A 20,158-nucleotide genomic window follows, 5' to 3' on the forward strand; every position below is an offset into this window, starting at 1 on the left:
ATATTAATTAATTACATGAGGAACACGACATGTGAATTAAGAATTCTACAAGTAAGGAGAAATTTACTGCAATTTTTTAAAATTATTTTTGACTTTTTAACCATGTATGCTTTGACGCTTGTTTTTCTATAGGTAGGTATGTCTGAATAGAAGGCTGTTAAACTGTAAAATTCAATCATTACAAACTCAGTTTTCAGCTGCAAAAATTAAGGATTAGTCACAATTTTTATATGAACTCTTCTATAATTTCATGGTATCTTAGATGAGGGACAAGACAGACAAATTCTAAATAATCTTCCTCTTGGATTACTAAAAATATTTTCTGCATTACTGCATGAAGCATCTGTATAAGTTAAATCTAAATAAAAGGAGGCATTAATCTATAGGTGTTAACATTTCCATAGGTGAGGGCTATATCCTACTGCAATAAAAAAAGAGAAAATTACTAGGTTTGTTATTTTTTGCACTTAACAACTTCAGAATAATCATTGTGCAAAAGAATTTTCTTTTTTCCTACAGAAATGATTAAAATATGTCATTTATTTAAAAATCAACAGTATTTGGCATTCACGCTCTTCTGCAAAGGTCTCATCCAAATATATCCATGTAAACATTTGGCCATGTTTTCTCTCTTCTAGCTGAGTGTTCTGGCACAAATAATCAGTTCTCTCAATATCTTTATTATTATTTCTCCTTAGTCCTACTCCCCTGAAGAATTTTCTTATGTGCTCAACATCTTAAGTTCCAAAGAAAAATGCACAATCTCAGGTCATCTTTAATAAATGATATAAATCCAGGGTCAACAAGACACATTCTTTTTGGCTTGGATCTCTGGTTATGTTGTAGGTCACTTATTTCTAAACATACAGTTTTATATATTTTATCATTTATTATAGCTCAGTCACTCAGTCGTGTCAGACTCTTTGTGATCCTATGGACTGTAGTCCTCTAGGCTCCTCTGTCCATGGGATTTTCCAGGCAAGAATACTGAAGTGGGTTGCCATTTCCTGCTCGAGGGGATCTTTCTGACCCAAGGGTTGAACCCTCATCGCCTGCATCTCCTATGTTGGCAAGCAGATTCTTTACCACTGAGCCAACTGGGAAGCCATGGTAGCTATATATAATATAACGTAGTTATGATACATAGTTATTAACATCATAATAGCTAATAACATGTTTATATGGCTATGAATATGTAAAAACATGGAACCCACTCACTGATATTTTAAATATGTAATGTGGGAGACCTGGGTTCGATCCCTGGGTTGGGAAGATCCCCTGGAGGAGAGTATAGCTACCCTCTCTAATATTTTTGCCTGGAGAATCCCCATGGACAGAAGGAGCCTGGCAGGCTACAGTCCATGCCGTCACAAAGAGTTGGACATGACTGAGTGATTAAGCACAGCATACAACATTTCTACGGCCTCACTATAGTCCATTTCACTATTACTATCATGAATTAATTATGTGAGTGAAGAAGACCTTATTATCAATATATTAATGACAAATATTCACCAACTATTCACAATATATCAGGCAATGTGCTAAATGCTGGGGATATGGACATAATCAGAACAATTGTTCCCACAGAGTCTGAAAATATTTTGAATATTATTTAAAATAATTTAAAATATTTTCATTATTTTTATGCCTACTATTGACATAACAACATCTGCATAAGACATAATTTTTCTTTTAAAATAGCCACAGCATGTTTGCAGGACAGAATATTTGTTCAAGTTTTAAATCACCAAATATTTTTACATTAATTTTCTAATTAATAATGAAAAAAGAAAAAAACTCTGTTCATTCCAATCACCTTAACTTGCCATTTTCAACATAGTCTTTGTAAAAAATTACTATAAAATACACTCTCTGATTGGTAGAAGTGGTAAGGAAGGGGCTGCAAGTTGGAAAGATAATTAAATCTTGGTAGCCAGACATGTTCCCTAAGGCATATATCAAAGTTGATCTCTCAGAGAAGTTGACATGACATTTTTGATATGACAATCAGATCTTTAGGTACAGTCATACTTTAGGTCCAGCTATATCCCAACTCATCCTTCCCATCATTTTCTTGTACAGCCTTGAGTCACATGATATCATATCCTTCCAAAAAAATCTCCCCTTTTTCTTAACTAGTTTGAGATTTTTGACACTATTTTGCAATAACTTTAAATGAAGTTTTCACATGAGTAATGTAGTTATTAAAAGAATAATGTATAAAAATATCACTATGCTCTACTCCTGAAACTAGTATAATATTATAAATCAACCAAAATTCAAAGAAGAAAATATATATTACTACAGGATTCATCTTGCATTTGATACATACAATTAACATAACAAACCCAAAGTCTATTCATTCGATAGTGTGACTTAAACAATAGTGTCTTAGAACTGTTAAAATGTGGTAACATTAATTCATGTGAATATTCATTATATACAGACTTAATTGAACACCTACTTAGTTCATGCACTGTACTAGACACTGGGGATGCACGTGCCCTTTTTATTTTTCAATCATATACTGGAGACTCCCCTGGTTAATATTAGTTTTCCTCCAGAAGGAGGTAAGGAGAAAAAGGTTCTAAAAGCATATCTCCCAACAAAAGAATTTAAAAATTATTCTTATCATTAATTCATATTTTAGAGAAATCTAAAATGAACTAATTAATATAAATTTATTAAAAACATTAGTCATCAGACTACTCAGTGATAAGCTGAGTCCCATGTATTGGATGTCTTGTAAAATTGATGTATTTCTTCAAGTAGCATTTTTTTCCTTATCCATTAGTCAGATTTTGCATACTTGACAAAGTGACTTTTTTAAGCTTAGATTGTATTTATGTATGGTTTCTTTTTCAAATTAAACTTGATTTTCTTCTTTATTAATAAATCAAACTAAAAATTAATTTTCAATTTTGCACTGCCTCCATTATGCCCATTTTAATTAAAATGAAAGAAAGATGAACAAACCTATGAACATAGAGGTTCAAAATGTCATTGATTATATATGAGTATTGACATTTGAAAATTCCTTCAGAGTGCCAAGAAAAGTTAGTAAAATTATGAGGATATAGAGGAGAAGCTTTAATCTCCTATTCCTGAAGCTAGAGTTTTAGTAACCTCCAATTCCCAGTTTTCCCATCTTCAAAGTGAGGATCTCATAGTCTTCTAGAGAGGATTAAATGACATTATTTAAGCATGATCTAAACACAAACTTTTTCCTTTCAAGTTGTGTTTATTAACTATCTATCTCTTTTCAGTGTGGACCTCTGAAGTTTACAGCCATCACCATTTGCTTCACAACTACAGCGAAAAAAACATTTTACAAATATTTTTAAGCTTTTTAAGTATATTTTTCCTGCATCATTAAGGAAGTTATCCTTGATGCTCACCCCTAATTTTGCTAGAACCTGAATTATGTGCACTTATTATACCTGCTTGTTGCTGTTGTTCAGTAGCTAAGTTGTGTCTGACTCTTTGTGACCCCACGAACTGCAGCACACCAGGCTTCTCTGTCCTTCACTGTCTCCCAGAGTTTGCTCAAACTCATGTCCAATGCGTCAGTGATGCCATTCAACCATCTCATCCTCTGTCACCCACTTCTCCTATTGCCCTCAATTTTCCCCAACATCAGGGTCTTTTCCAAAGAGTACTTATATCTTTATAAGTATTAACTTTGCCCAGTAAACTTTCTGTTATCTTCTGTCCTCCTTTTAATAGACAATTTTGTTCATAGCAACAAGGAATATATTTCCATTTGTATAGCACATATAGAAGGGGCTTAATAAACATTTGCTAAATTAATAAATATTGTCCCTGACCGCAACAGATTCGCAATCATGTAGGGTGATATACATGTCATTACACATGAATATAACATCGATCCATCAGTTAGATTGTACCATAGTATCTGGTATATATAAATCTATTTGTTCTGCATGAATGTAAACTCTTTGATGGGAAGGTTCATGTTATACTCATCTTTGTATCCCCAAAGTCCGGCATAGTGGCTAACATATGTGTAAGATTTGCCAAATATGCTTCTTCAGTTCAAGAGAATTCTGTGTGTGTACACACACACATATACATAAAATAAAGTGGGCACTTAGAACTTGGGAAGATACTGCTCCTAGCTTTGGACTCAAAATAATTCTAAGGGTTAAAGTGGCAACTAAATGCATCACTTGAATATTCATATAGTCCAGACAACCATTGATAAATGACCCTTGTTTCTGTGAGTGGGATTAATTGAAATTAAAATATTTTATAAATAATTATGCTGGAATTAAACATAAAATATTTAGGTGCAGTGGCATAGGGCTTTGATGAGTAAAATACAGAGCAATAAATTGGCCTGAGAAATATAGCTGATGTATCAGAAAAAAATAAATTTATAGGTTAGATTGGAGAACAAAGGCAAGAGTGGAGTTAACTCATGTTTAAAAATATGTCAAATGATGAGAGAACAACATTGAAACATGTATATTACCATATATGAAATAGATCACCAGTCCAGGTTCAATGCATGAGACAGGGCACTCAGGGCCAGTGCACTGGGATGACCCTGAGGGATGGGATGGGAGGGAGGTGGGAGGATGTTCAGAATGGGGGACACATGTACACCCATGGCTGATCCATGTCAATGTATGGCAAAAAAAACACTACACCATTGTAAAGTGATTAGTCTCCAATTAAAATAAATTAATTAATTTAGAAAAACACACAGGGAACTATATTCAATGTCTTATAATAACCTACAGTGAAAAAGAATCTGAAAAAGAATATCTAGATCTATCTATCAATCACCTATCTGTATATATAAAACTGAATCACTTTGCAATACACCTGAAATATTGTAAATCAACTCTACTTCAGTTAAAAAACAAAGAATGATTAAAATGAACAAACAAAAAAATGTCAAATGATAGTGTCTCTCCATGTAGAACCCATGTATCTATCTGAAAATCAATCAAGATAGCCATAAAATCAAGATTCTCATCCACATGTTATAGGTACTGTACTTTATGTTAATATATAATGACAAATATAATTGTAAATTACCTAACTATTTTACATAATTTTATCAAGTGTTTTTAAGCATGAATAATTGTCCAAGAATATAATGATTTGAGGATAAATAAATTCAAAGATGAAGAAGAGATCAAATAACTTGCAATCATCTTTTTTATGTTCACTGAAACAGAGGTACTATCATTTTCAACAGACAAGGACAACACAAGATATTTTTTTCCAAAGATAATATTATGTTCCAAATTTCCACAGTCTGACAAATCCTCTTTTTGGTAGGGATTAAAGTTCTTATTCTCTACTTATATTACCTCTCTGTATTATTTTCCAACAGAATCCTCCAAGGTAAGGCCCAAATTCAAATTACAGAAAACACAAAACTAGGAAATAATATAAATTTTATGTTCATGATAATTTCACAGAATACATTTCCTCAGTAGTAAGCACCTCTGAATTTTCTCCTAAAATTGTCCCTCCATAGATGATCATTGTTCATCATGATTTCAAAGCACTTTAAAAATTATAATAAAAGTTAATTCCTGGGTTCAAGCAAAGGGAAAATTTTTAGTTTTCTATATTCTTACCTATCTATTCTGTAACTTGGGTGCCTCTTACTGATTTACTTAGCTTATTATTAGTCCACTTAACTCACCTCTTGGTTGCCTACTCACCCAGTTCTTCAATAGATGTTTCTTTGTTTGTCACCCACCTTCTCTTGTTGCCAACTAATATATCATCTTCCATCTGTTTAAATTTCTATGTTCTTTCTGGCACATCTCCGCCTCCAGATTCCCTCCCAGCCACCTACCTTGCTGCCCTTCCATCTGCTAGCATGACTACTGTCTTATTAACCTGTTCCCAACCTAAACTGTTTCCAAATTTCTACTAAATTTCATCAAAAGTTTATCTCTTAAAGGATTTTGTGATGGCAATAATTATTTGTAATCATACAATCTTGGAGCAGAAAGGGAAGTTAAAAGCCAAAACATTCAAACATGCATTTAACATTTTAATTCTTCTACCTGTTAAATTCATTTACTGTTCTCAGCTTCTTCAATGATAATGTTTTGAAGGAATAGTGCACACTAATGAAAGATATCACCAATGTCTTTTCATATATATTCTTCTGCACACTGCTTCTGTATGGCTCAATTCTTCTTAGTTTTGTGGTTAAGTGCATTTGTCATTATTCCAAAGATTTGCACTCACTGATTACTAACAACCTTTTCTTAAAGACCACATTCTCAAGACAGTTCAATTCAATATTTAGGCTTAATGTAGCAGAAATATTTTTGTTTAAGATGAGATATAGCTGCCTACTGAATGTCAAAGATGTCATGTAAACAACACTAGCATTGGATAATTACAGTTTCAGAAATTGATATTTAAGGAGCATAAGGTGGCATTTCCCTATGATATTGATTTAGTTGCTTGATGTGTGTGTGTGTGTGTGTGTGTGTGTGCATGCTCAGTCCCTTCAGTCACGTCCAACTGTCTGCAACCCTGTGCAATATAGCCTGCTAGACTTCTCATCTATGGGATTCTCCAGGAAAGATGATTGGAGTGAGTTGTCATGCCCTCTTCCAGGGGAATCTTCTTGAACCAGAGAACAAATGCCCATCTCCTGCATTTAGTACACTGCAGGTGAATTCTTTACCCACTGAGACACTTGTACTTATTTTCATATAGCAGATATAACATACTACAAAGAAGAAAAGAAAAGAAGTGAAAGGTAAAGGAGAAAGGGAAAGATATACCCAACTGAATGCAGAGATCCAAATAGCAAGGACAGATTAAAAAAGCTTTCTTAAGTGAACAATGCAAAGAAATAGAGGAAAATATAGAATAGGAAAAACTAGAGATTTCTTCAAGAAAATTAGAGATACCATTAGGGAACATGCCATGCAAGTTCAGTTCAGTTCAGTTGCTCACTCATGTCCGACTCTTTGTGACCCCATGAATTGCAGCATGCCAGGCCTCCCTATCCATCACCAACTCCCAGAGTCCACCCAAACCCATGTCCATTCTGTTGGTGATGCCATCCAACCATCTCATCCTCTGTTGACCCTGTCTCCTCCTGCCCTCAATCTTTCCCAGCATCAGGGTCTTTTCAAACGAGTCAGCTTTCCGCATCGGGTGGCCAAAGTATTGGAGTTTCAGCTTCAACATCAGTCCCTCCAATGAACACCCAGGACTGATCTCCTTTACAATGGACTGATTGGATCTCCTTGCAGTCCAAGGGACTCTCAAGAGTCTTCTTCAACACCACAGTTCAAAAGCATCAATTCTTCGGCACTCAGCTTTCTTCACAGAAATACAAATATCTCACATCCATACATGACCACTGGAAAAATCACAGCAAAAACAAGACTGGGAGCTGACTGTGGCTCAGATCATGAACTGATCTGCCTTACTGCCAAATGCAGAATTAAATTGAAGAAAGTCCGGAAAACCACTAGACCATTCACACATGACCTAAATCAAATCCCTTATGACTATACAGTGGTAGTGAGAAATAGATTTAAGGGACTACATCTGATAGACAGAGTGCCTGATGAACTATGGATGGAGGTTCATGACACTGTACAGGAGACAGGGAGCAAGATCATCCCCATGGAAAAGAAATGCAAAAAGGCAAAATGGTTGTCTGATGAGGCCTTACAAATAGCTGTGAAAAGAAGGGAAGCAAAAAGCAAAGGAGAAAAGGAAAGGTATACCCATTTGAATGCAGAGTTCCAAAGAATAGCAAGGAGAGATAAGAAAGCCTTTCTCATTGATCAATGAAAAGAAATAGAGGAAAACAATAGAATGGGAAAGACTAGTGATCTCTTCAAGAAAATTAGAGATACCAAGGGAACATTTCATGCAAAGATGAGCTCAATAAAGGACAGAAATAGTATGGACCTAACAGAAGCAGAAGATATTAAGAAGAGGTGGCAAGAATACACAGAAGAACTGTACAAAAAAGATCTTCACGACCCAGATAATCACGAAGGTGTGGTCACTCACACTCACCTAGACCTGGACATCCTGGAATGTGAAGTCAGGTGGGCCTTAGGAAGTGTCACTACAAACAAAGCTAGTGGAGGTGATGGAATTCCAGTCAAGCTATTTCAAATCCCAAAAGATGATGCTGTGAAAGTGCTCCACTCAATATATCAGTAAATTTGGAAAACTCAGCAGTCGCCACAGGACTGGAAAAGGTAAGTTTTCATTCCAATCCCAAAGAAAGGCAGTGCCAAAGAATGTTCAAACTACCACACAATTGCACTCATCTCACAAGCTAGTAAAGTAATGCTCAAAAGGCTCCAAGCCAGGCTTCAGCAATACATGAACCATGAACTTCCAGATGTTCAAGCTGGTTTTAGAAAAGGCAGAGGAACCAGAGATCAAATTGTCATGCAAAGATGGGTACAATAAAGGACAGAAACAGTAAGGATCTAACAGAAGTAGAAGATATTAAGAAGAGGTGGAAAGCGTACACAGAAGAACTATACAAAAAAAGTTTTAATGACTTAGATAATCTTGATGGTATGGCCACACACCTAGAGTCAGACATTTTGGAGTGTGAAGTCAAGTGGGCCTTAGGAAGCATTACTACGAACAGAGCTAGTGGAGGTGATGGAATTCCAGTTGAGCTATTGCAAATCCTGAAAGATGATGCTGTGAACTGCTGCACTCAATACGTATGCCAGCAAATTTGGAAACCTCAGCAGTGGCCATAGGGCTGGAAAAGGTCAGTTTTCATTCCAATCCCAAAGAAAGACAATGCCAAAGGATGCTCAAATAACTGTGCAAGTGTGCTTGTTTCACATGCTAGCAAGGTAATTCTCAAAATTCTTCAAGCTAGGCTTCAACAGTATGTGAACTGAGAATTTCCAGATGTATAAGCTAGATTTAGAAAAGGCAAGGAGCCAGAAATCAAATTGGCAACATTTGTTTGATCATAGAAAAAGCATAAGAATCTGAGAAAAAAACATCTGATTCATTGACTTTGTTAAAACCCTTGACTGTGTGGATCATGACAAACTGTGGAAAATTCTTAAAGAGATAGGAATACCAGATCATCTTATCTGCCTCCTGAGAAACCAGTCTACAGGTCAGAAGCAACAGTTAGACCCAGATGTGGAACAATGGACTGGTTCCAAATTGGGAAAGGAGTACGTCAAGGCTGTATATTTTCACCCTACTTATTTATCTTCTCTGCAGAATACATCATGCGAAATGCCAGGCTGGATGAATCACAAGCTGGAATCAAGATTGCTGGGAGAAGTATAAACAATCTTAGATATGCAGGTGATACCACCACCCTAATGTCAGAAGAGGAGCCTCTTGATGAAGGTGAAAAGGAGAGTGTAAAAGATGGCTTAAAACTCAATATTCAAAAAACCAAGATCATGGCATCCAGTCCCTTCACTTCATGGCAAATAGATGGGGAAAAAAATGGAAACAGTAGCAGATCTTATTTTCTTGGTTTCCAAAATCCCTATGGATGGTGACTGCAGCTATGAAATTTGAAGATGCTTGCTCCTTGGAAGAGAAGCTATGACAAATCTAGACAGCATATTAAAAAGCAGTTAAATCACTTTGCCCACAAAGGTCCATTTAGTCAAAGTGATGGTTTTTCCAGTAGTCATGTACAGATGTGAGAGTTGAACCATGAAGAAGGCTGAGTGCTGAAGAATTGATGCTTTCAAACTGTAGTGTGTGAGAAGACTCTTGAGAGTCTCTTGGACAGCAAGGAACTCAAATCAGTCAATCCTAAAGAAAATCAACCCTGAATATTCACTGGAAGGACTGATGCTGTAGCTGAAGCTCCAATACCTTGGCCATCTGATGTGAAGAGCCCAACTCTTTGGAAAAGATCCTCATACTTGAAAACATTGAAGGCAGGAGGAGAAGAGGATGAGATAGTTGGATGACTTCACTGACTCAGTGGACATGAGTTTTAGCAAATTCCAGGAGATAGTGAAGGACAGGGAAATCTGGTGTGCTGCAATTCCCAGGGTCACAGAGTTGGACACTATTTAGTGACTGAACAGCAACAAGTTAAAGCAGACTCAGGAAAATATTTAAAACGTTAGACCTGTATACATTGTTATGAGACTAAAAACTAATTGTTTACCTACATTTCTAGAATAATATCCTTCCTTTTCTAACTACATCTCAGAAGAGAATTGAGCTTGTACTTACAGGAGGTTCACTGAGAAATTTCCCTTAAATTAAATAATATTGTAGTGGAGCAGGATATACAGGATCTTTCAGGACAGGCACTTCCACATATCCTCTGCTTTAGCTCCTCTCTGGAGTAGCCTTAGATTACAGTATCTGATGCACATTTCCTGAGTTGTTTTACGGATGTGAAACCCCTCCCTGTCCCCATTAAATAGAAGATGTTAACTACTTGATGACCATGGGCACATAACCCCCATGCCTACTAGAGCCTGAGGATTGATAATGCCAACTCCTGTGATTAATACCTCACTATTAGCAAATCAGAGAATTGTGCATGAGTTGATCACATCCCTATAATCCCCCTCCCTCCCCTGGCTTTTAAAAATGCTTTGCTACTCACTTGCTGCCTTCAAAATGGAGGAAGGGCAGCCTCCAGAAGCTGAGAACAGCCTTCAGCTGAAAGCTAGCAAAGAAAATGGGACCTTAAGTCTAGAACTGGAACAGAATTCTGCCAACATCTTGCACGAACTTGGAAGTAGATTCACCTCATAGTCTCCAGAAAGGAATTTGTGCAGCCAACACGTTGATTTAAGCCTTATGATACTCAAGCAGAGAATCAGGTGAGCCAACTGTGCCTGGACTTCCAACTACAGAACTATGAGCTAATATATTTGTGATATTTGAAAAAAAAAATGTTTTGTTGAATCTTTCCGGGAGTTCTAGATTTGGTGGAACATAAACCACCTGTTTCCTTTCATGGCCCTGCAATAAACCCTTTCTCTGCTCCAAACTCCAACATTTTGGTTTGTTTGGTTTCACTGTGCATTGGGCACACAAACTTGCTCTAACAATATAGCATTTTAATAAAAAGGTAGTGATTTGAGAAAGACTTGACTGATTTATTTTAAACACTAGGAGTATAATACTTCTAAAGATATGTCAATTAACATTAAAGATGTTTAGTTTTTCAAGTTTGTTTTTATACATTTTATTATTACCTAGGTATTGTAAAGCCAACAGATCTGGTGATGACAGACATTGAAAAAAAATAGCTTTTATACTTACAAATCCCAAGAAGGCAGCATATGCCTGGGGACATACAGGGAATTGTGGGAATAATGAGGGTTTGGTCAGAAGGCAGTCGGAGAAGGGCAACAGTGGGCATGAGCCTCTACAGTATTATGCTTTTCTCAGTAAGGATGCAAGATAAAAGTGGATTTGGGATTGGCCAGTTTGAATTATTTCAGGGAGCCCTGGGGCATTGTGGGCTTCCCTTGTGGCTCAGATGGCAAAGAGTCCGCCTGCAATGTGGGATACCTCGGTTCAATCCCTGGGTTGCAAAGATCCCCTGGGGAAGGGAAAGGCTACCCACTCCAGTATCCTGGCCTGGAGAATTCCATGAACTGTATAGTCCATGGGGTTGCAAAGAGTTGGACACAACTGAGCAACTTTCACTTTCACTGGGGCATTGTGGCTGTAGTTAGTGGTCTGGTACTTCTCCCTGGAACAATTAAGAAGGAACAAGTGGCTAGATGTGAGAACTCTAATAAAGAAGGTGGTTGAGGTAGGGCTTTGGAATGATGGGTTTGTACTTGAAAAGGGAATGTGAGGGCCAATGGCTTACTAACTCCCATTATTGGCTCACTTTGGGAGGCACAGGCCCTCCAGGGTCAGCAAGGCAAAGCATCAGAATACAGAAAAAAATGTATGGTTAAAGTAATATTTAACTCAGGATTAGCAACCATTAATAAGAAAAGGTGAGAATTCATCTGATTCAGAGGTTATAAATATCTTTAGCTTTGAAAGCCTCCAGTATGATTAAACAATGTCTGTGAGTGTCCTGCCCAATGACTGTTAGGTCTAGGTCTAAACATTTTATTCTGCAGGTTAAAGTCTTAATAACAGGCTCCCACCTTGTTTATTCTCAGTTCCACCTATCCAGTTCCTCTATTTCAGTCCTGACACAAGAATATATAGTATTAATTTTCACTTCCACATGTTTATGGATATTATTCTCTTGGATTCCATTTAAAAACTCTGAGCCTAGTTCCTCCTTTCTCCTGTGACACTGAAACATTTAACAAAATATTTTGGGGCTGGTGTTATGCTCTAATTTTTTCCTTGCATTTGAATTAATTTGTTTTACTGAAAGCATAGCCCTTCATCTTTTTCTGCATCTAAAGCGAGTATTGAGCAAAAGCACACAAGAAGACCTTAATAAATGCTTCTTCATTGCACTGAGTTGTCTTGTAAGGTTAAAAGTGATTAAGAAACAATAAATAAAGGGGTTAATGGGTAAAATGTTTATTTATAATCAGAGGAAATAAATTGGCGAAACATGCATGAAGCTATGTTAAAATGACACAACCATTGGAGTCAGCTCCTAAAAGCATATATGAAAGGAAAGTGCTTCATAAGCTATAATTTCTTAGGGAAAATATTTTAAGGAGGAACTAATTTTATCATTTTCTCCAATGGAAGAGAAAACAATATGAAATCTCTTGGTATCATTCTTTGTTATAAATTTATATTTGAAACAATTTCTGTATATTAAAAGTTATTAATACCTCTCTAGGTATTAAAGAAATCTACAGAGGATTACCTTGCCATGTAAAAAACTCAGATTTAATCAGTTTGTATGTGTGTTTTAGGCTTGGAAAATGGGCCTATCATCTCTCATCCTTCACTCTTCCATAAAGGATTCATAACTTTTCTACAATCTTAGTCAATACTGAATATAGTATAGATAGATGGATACAGTTTCTTCTTAGATTTATTATGATGTACATGTTAACATTCCTTATTAATATAGGTATTTATTCCCTACTACAAAATTGTCTGCTTATCATTTTTAAATATTCTTCTCAACTGATTTCTTAGTCTACTAAGTCACCTTTAGAGTCCCTTTTTTAAGCTAAATTACAAAATCTTATATTAGTGAATCATATTTCAGAAACCTTATGAATTTATTTTTAGAGGTATTAATAATATATATCAATTATGAATTAAATTTATTTTTTTCAAAAAGTTTACATTTGATGTTTCACTTTCCATTTTCTCTCTTCCCTTTTTATTATATCCTTTTTATATCTTCAGTTTCCTTTCCAGTTGAATTTAATATGATTATACTTTGCCATGGTAATCATTATCTAAATTCATTTATGGTATTTTACCTCATATGTTGTGGTTGATTTTCAAGTATTCTCATTAATCTCTTGCTAGTTTCTCCTACTTGACATCCTATAAAAATTAGTTGCAGCTAATGTAGAAATTGGGAATTGAGCACATCTCATTCTAGATTCCCCTCACATGACCTAGGGAATATTCTTTATGGAAACCATCAGATATTTTCAGTGAGACTGAATCATGGCTTGAGTTGAGACTAGAACAATGACAAAGAGGCTTGGATAAGTACAAGCGAAGAACTACATGGACCCCTTTATCTATACAATTGTCCCACATTGGCTCATTAATTTTACTGCTATGGTCTTGTCACCCAGCATGGAGGCTTTTCTACTGTCACTTCAACTAGCTCCAACAAGTAGCATTGCCATTATATTCTTCACTCGGAATTTAGTATGTCAATGCAATAAATACATTATTAAGTACATTTATTATTACAAATACATTTTCTGTCCCCTCCATTCTTTCTCATTTTCTTTCAGATTCCATTTTACTAGCTTTTGGGGGACCTCACCCAGAAGGCATTTAAACAGAACTGACTACCATGACTCAGCAGTGGGAGACACCTCTCCATCCTTTCTTTCCCTCCCTAAGGAAAAGCTTCACTCCATGTGTGAGTGTACTTATGTACCTAAACTAGACGAGCTTGGAAGATTTAAACGCGCTGTACAGTCCTGGGAACCCAGAGCCACACACCACCGCCAGACAGTTGACAAGAGAGCCAAGGAACAAAGTAACACTGTAGCAAAATTGAAATGCACTGTGAAATGCTTGAAGGGTATCTTTTCCTGTGATCTTACTAAGTGCTCTATATTTCCTTTTTATTTTTAATAAATAATCCCTATCTTACCAAAAATATTTGGCCTTATCTATCACTGATTTTTTTTTAATTTAAGGTTTTATTAATTTCTTTTATTTTTTTGCCACGCCATGTGGCATGTGGGATCTTAGTTCCCCAACCAAGGATGGAACCCATGCCGCCTGCAGTGGAAGTTTGGAGTCCTAACCACTGGACCACCAGGGAAGTCCCTATCACTGGTTCTTGATAGATTATTTAGCAAACACATTTTTTAAAACTTAACATTAATTAACATACTTGAGTAGATAATGTTATATTATCTACCTTATATGACATACATGTTATATGGCATATATTATGTTTTATAAATTATATATTGTATGTACATATGTGTGCATATATGCATTTGTGTATACCTATAGATATACTAATAGTATAAATGTTAGTGAAAAGCATCTTTCAAAAATGTACATATCTAGAGTTTCTTACTGAATATTTGTTAATGATATTTTCCCACCCTAAAGAAAGGTTTAAAAATGTATTTCATAGTGCACATAACTTGCATTTTTATTCATTATTTTCATGGTATTTAAGCAAGCAGATTTAATTCACAAAGACTGGCAAATAATAGCAGAATACAGAGCTATGTTTTTCAGTTTTACAGAGTTTTTGTAAATTTTATTTGGCTTTTATATAATGAGTTCTGCAATCCTATAAGCTTAATTTTTTAAAGACCAAGAAAGAAATATAACTTTTTTTTTTTGTTGTTGTGGAGGGGGAGCATACATTTTGAAATCTGTCATCTATATATTCTTTTTGGAGTAGGGCATTCTGGACAAGAGGGGAAAAAAGAGAATACCACAGGTAGAAGTCAAGACTGTTTTGTTTCTGACAACAAGGTCTTCCTTCAAGGACAAGCTATTCCAAATTATTTTAATTCCATCTGTTTCATTTGTATGCAACACAGTACCTCAAGTGCTTTCCTCTGCTTCTGGGGAAAGGAGTGAGCATTTTTGGTGTTTATCAACATTTTTTACCATAATTTGAAAATACTGACATTAAGGAAACAATAAGAGCCAAAGGAATACCAGCCCTGCTAAAACTTCTCCACAGAAGGTAATTTTTATTGATTCCACTCACACTCTGCGTGCCGCCCCTCCCCAATTTGCAGGTTTCAGTCTATCTGAGACACACACATCTGAGCTATGGTACAGTCTTGAAAAGCTTTTGCGTGCAAAAAAAATAAAATACCCTGCGGCACAAATACTGTCAAAAATATAGAACAAAATCAGCCTTCAATTAACATAACAATTGAGAATCCCGACACTGCATCGCAATATTGAGGTGTAAGTCAGTCCTACTAACACTGCATCATCCTTATCCGAATTCAGCACATTTTCGCTTGCAATTTTCTAACCTAGAGGAAAACGTTGGACTTACCTCATATGTTGAATTATCTGTCGTTCTGAGTATAGTATTTATTGCAAACTGTCCATTTGAATGAATGCGGCGACAGTTACACCACAGTACGCTTCTCTCCTGCTGCAGAAAGCAAGTTAAAAGGACTTCAAGCTGTGACCTCAGAGGCAGGCACAGCCGCTCCCATCCTTCAGCCAACCTTCTGGGGAGAGCAGGTTAGATGACAGTAAAGCTGGCTCGCTACATAGCAATACTTTCAAATAAAGCATTCTGTGCTGGGAGCTGGGGGATTTACATCCAAATTCAGCTGGCTAGAGTCAATGCTGCTTCTATGCCTGAAAATATTAAGCATTTCACTGCAGTCACTTAATGCAAGAAACTATCTGAGGCGACTTCACAAACCCTGTCATTCTGTTCAGAGACTAAAGAATGAGCACCGCATGCATAATTCATGCATTAAAATCTTCAATGCACTTCCTGTAGTCCCTGTTCTATCCAGTAATGGGCTATTGATCACCTCATCGCTAAGACAATTGGAGCTCCGCGATTGGTTTATTTCCACAAATAAAATTACAACCTAAATCACAGGCAGAAACCTCCAACCCTGCAGCATCCACTGGGGTAAAACACTCACATAGCCGGGATGATATTTGCATATTGCAGAATGTTTAAACTGGACTCTTCCGAGGAAATGCTATAACATCTGTTTACTTTTATTCAAAACACATCATTTCTGCAGATTTAGGCTGAATATTTTATATTAGAAGTGAGATATACAGAGTTGATTTTTTCCTATGATTTCTGGAAAATCAACAGGGCTAAACTGAAAATTAAGAAAAAAGAACAATGATGAATTGCTATAAATCATACTCTAGGAGATTTCTATATGGGCTCATTTGAATAACATTTCTTAGAAGATTTTAAGTTAAAAATAATTAATTTTTATTTCAATAATATGGAAGAGGATTCCTTTTTAAAAAATCATCATAGTGAGTACATCATTGTTCATCACATTGACTATTTTGGATCCTGAGCACCTGTATACTGGGTGTGTCAGTAGTTCTGAGAGCCCTTTCTCTCAGAATTTAGGCTCCTAAGAACATGCCATGATTTCTACTAGTCTTTTTTATTGCCTCAAAAAACAAGTAAGCTTTAAAACTAATTATGCTTTTTATTATGCTAATATTCATCAAGAGAAAACACAGGTAGCATTTTGAAATATCACAGCAGTATTTGGAAAAATTACCATAATGAGAGATCCATGTAAAATGAAATGGCAAATGCATTTAATGTACAAGAAATGTTTGTCTATGTCCCAAAGTATCTTCATTGTAAAAACTAATTAAACTTTATTCACCAAAGAGGACAGATGTTATTAAGATTATTTAGAAGCCTAATACCATGGCTTTCCAAAGCCTTGTCATACATATATACATATATATACTATATACATTTTATATTTTGTATATACACAGGTACCACATACACAAAAAGGCAATATTTCTATCTCACCACACCTTGCCATTTGTAAGACCAGAGCGAAACCTTCAAATTCATGCTTAGGACTGGAGTAGAGAATAACTCTCAGAGTATAATCAAGGTTTCCCATCTAAAGATTATACTACAGAGAGCAACTCACTCTTGGAGGAAGCATGATAATGGTGATTTTCAGGCAATAAGCCAGTTAAAATTTATACCAGCCTGAGAGGGCAGTAGGAGCCCTGATGGCAACAGTAATAGCGTTTAGGGATGGTCAGGGAGATCATTTTTCCTTCCAAGTGCAATAAGAGCATAATCCTTGCTAGGTCAGTGAAAAAATAGGTACATTCAGCTGATAAAGATTATGCTAAAATATTCTAAATGTGTCTGAGAAATTAACTCTCCAATTACTATATACATTATATCTTCCATACTCCTCACTGTTCTGTTGTATCCAACTCAGATTCTATTTGTACATTTAAAAATACATATTGCTTCTAACATAAAAAAATTCAAGTAAACTACAAGTAGACTTTATTTTATAATATTTAATTGAGTAATATTGTTTATTCTTTATACAAAAGATCTTTAACATTTAAAAGTTTTAGAAGTTATAGCTAAGGATAAATTTCCTGCCAATGACAGGGATGGAATAAAGGGACAAAGTAGGTAATTAAATAGTTAATAAATAGCTAATCCCACTAGGGGATTGTAAGATATATATATATATATATATATATATAAAACACACACATATATGTATTGATTCAGCAATATATATATATACACACTCATATATATATATATATATATATATATATATGAGACCCCTGTAAGTTAATGATTACTCAAGAAAGCATGTTTGCTTAACTACAAAACAAGAAGGCTTGCTTAGCAATGAAACCATGAGACAGAAGCATGAGACATGCCCCCAAACAATAAACCAATGGTGGCATGATATCCATATCCTGCCCAGTGAGGTCAGTAAGTTAATGATCCCTAGGACGTGCTCTCTACACACATAAAAAAACAGTAATTTGTGGACCTAACTTGACCATGTAGGGACAAGGAAACTCCCCTGCTCAAGCTGAAGGAGGAGCTGATGATGGAAGCATGATGTCTACTCAAGAAAGATAAAGAAGTTCTTCTTCCCCTCCTCATTTTCCTTTGATTATAAAACTGTAGCCCAGTAAGTTATCAAGGCATGGCACCCTCTTGCCTGCCCAGTTGTAAACATCAGAAGCATCCTATTCTAATAAATCACTTCTTATCTTTAACTGTGCCTCTTACTGAATCTTTTCTGCTAATTATGCTGTGGTACCAGAGTTCTTCAGAGACCCCAAAATGACACCAAATGGTTTCACCAAGAGTTTTATCAATTTAATCATCTGGAAGCAATTTTGTATGAAGATAATGTCTAATTTAAAACTAGTAGAATATCACAAACATTGAAATTTAGCTTATCATCTATAAGGAAACAGTGTACAAGCATTTAGGAGATATAAATTGCTGACAAAACCAAAAATCATTACAAATATAAACATTGGAAATTTAAATTCTCTGAGTTGACATGATTCACTAGTGTATAACCAGGTGGATAGGAAAAGCATTAGCTTTGTCCTTCTCTCCTTCTGCAGTGAGTGAGAGGAAAGTCAATATTTTTCTCGCATACAAATTTCCAAGACCCAGATCTAAAATGATGATGACAACTTTGGACCTACTTGGTGAATTTTCAGATTCAACTGTTTTAAATGTGGGGAGAGAACACACACACACAAACACCTCATCAACCTAGAGTAGACCAAGATTAGACTCAGCAGAGAAACGTATGGCCTAAGAAAAGCTATGGAGATGGTAAGTCCCTAGGAAATCAGGGTAGGGGAAACCTTGAGGGGAAACCCATGAGTAAAAACAACCAGTTATACTCCCAGATAAGAAAAAGCCCAAGAAAGTAACAAGAACCTATTTCCATTTTTCAGAAGTCTGACTATGCCTAAGAAACACACTTAACCTATCTTTTCAAGTGTATGGAAAACAGAGAGGTGTCTCTTTTAGATGAATTTGATCTCTTTGCAGATCTAGAGGCTTTCCAATATTTTGAATTTATAATACATGCAAAATATGGAGTAAACTCTGTAATGTACAATAGGCTCAATAAATTGAATCAAAAGTTATGAATAAATCAAAACATATTTAGTCAGCTAAATTTGCAATATCTATTAAGATATATATCTAATCTGTCATTTGGAAAAATGCATAATTTATATTCATTTTAAGGATACATAATGCCATGTAGAATTAAGAAAATAATTTAGTCTGCCAAATTTTCTACATTCCTGAGCTCAACGGGAGTGGGAGCAGGCTGCATTTATTTTCCAAGATTTAAGACATTATTTCCCCTCTTTTCAAGTTGTCCTAACTATAATATAGTCGTCCCCTAATTATAACACGTTCATTCAATCAAAGATATTTATTATGTACTTTCTATATGAAATGAATTGTGCTACATGCTAGGAAGACAAATATGTATAATGACAACTCCCAAGATATTCATACTTTAGCGAAAAAAACACGTAAAGACATAGATGCCCGGTGATGACTATAATCACTTCTGATATGTGTTAAGGTATGCAAATAAGATAACTACTAAAGCATGCTGCGACTGCATGCTAAGTAACTGATAGATAAGTGTTATACATGAGGCAGAGCAGTAGAAGAAATTGTGTATTCACCACCTGCCCATGAGCAGGGGCATTAGGAAATGATTCATGGAGAGGTGATATTTAAATTTAATATTTAAATCTGAGTGGTAAATAAAACTAACATGGGCTATAATGTTTCACAAATCTGAAATTAAATTCAAACTTTTTGAATCTTTTACCCAGCAGAACTTGAGTCTTCTTGCCCTGCAAAGTAAATCCAAGGATAACGCTGAGATGTTGTGAAGAAAAGTGCAACATTTATTGTAAGGCACCAGACAAGGAGTCTGGGGCAGTTAATGCTCAAAAATCTAACACTCCCAGATGAGTTTCAGGGAGCATTTTTAAAGGCAAACGGAGGGAGAGG

General features: G+C 35.7%; 1 protein-coding gene across 3 annotated transcripts in view; it reads right to left on the bottom strand.

The window, feature by feature from the left end:
• Nucleotides 1-20,158, bottom strand: part of CNTN1 (contactin 1) — a 392,609-nt gene that overhangs the window by 229,064 nt on the left and 143,387 nt on the right. Inside the window, exon 2 of one of the 3 annotated variants that reach the window (XM_043886886.1) lies at nt 15,635-15,736. The exons of the other annotated variants lie outside the window; for them this stretch is intronic. The gene's annotated coding sequence lies outside the window, so the exon portion shown is untranslated. The remainder of the gene's footprint in view (nt 1-15,634; nt 15,737-20,158) is intronic. 3 annotated transcript variants of the gene reach the window in all.

The sequence above is a fragment of the Cervus elaphus genome, chromosome 3 (genome assembly GCF_910594005.1).
Source record: "Cervus elaphus chromosome 3, mCerEla1.1, whole genome shotgun sequence".
In the NCBI taxonomy this organism is placed as follows: Eukaryota; Metazoa; Chordata; class Mammalia; order Artiodactyla; family Cervidae; genus Cervus; species Cervus elaphus.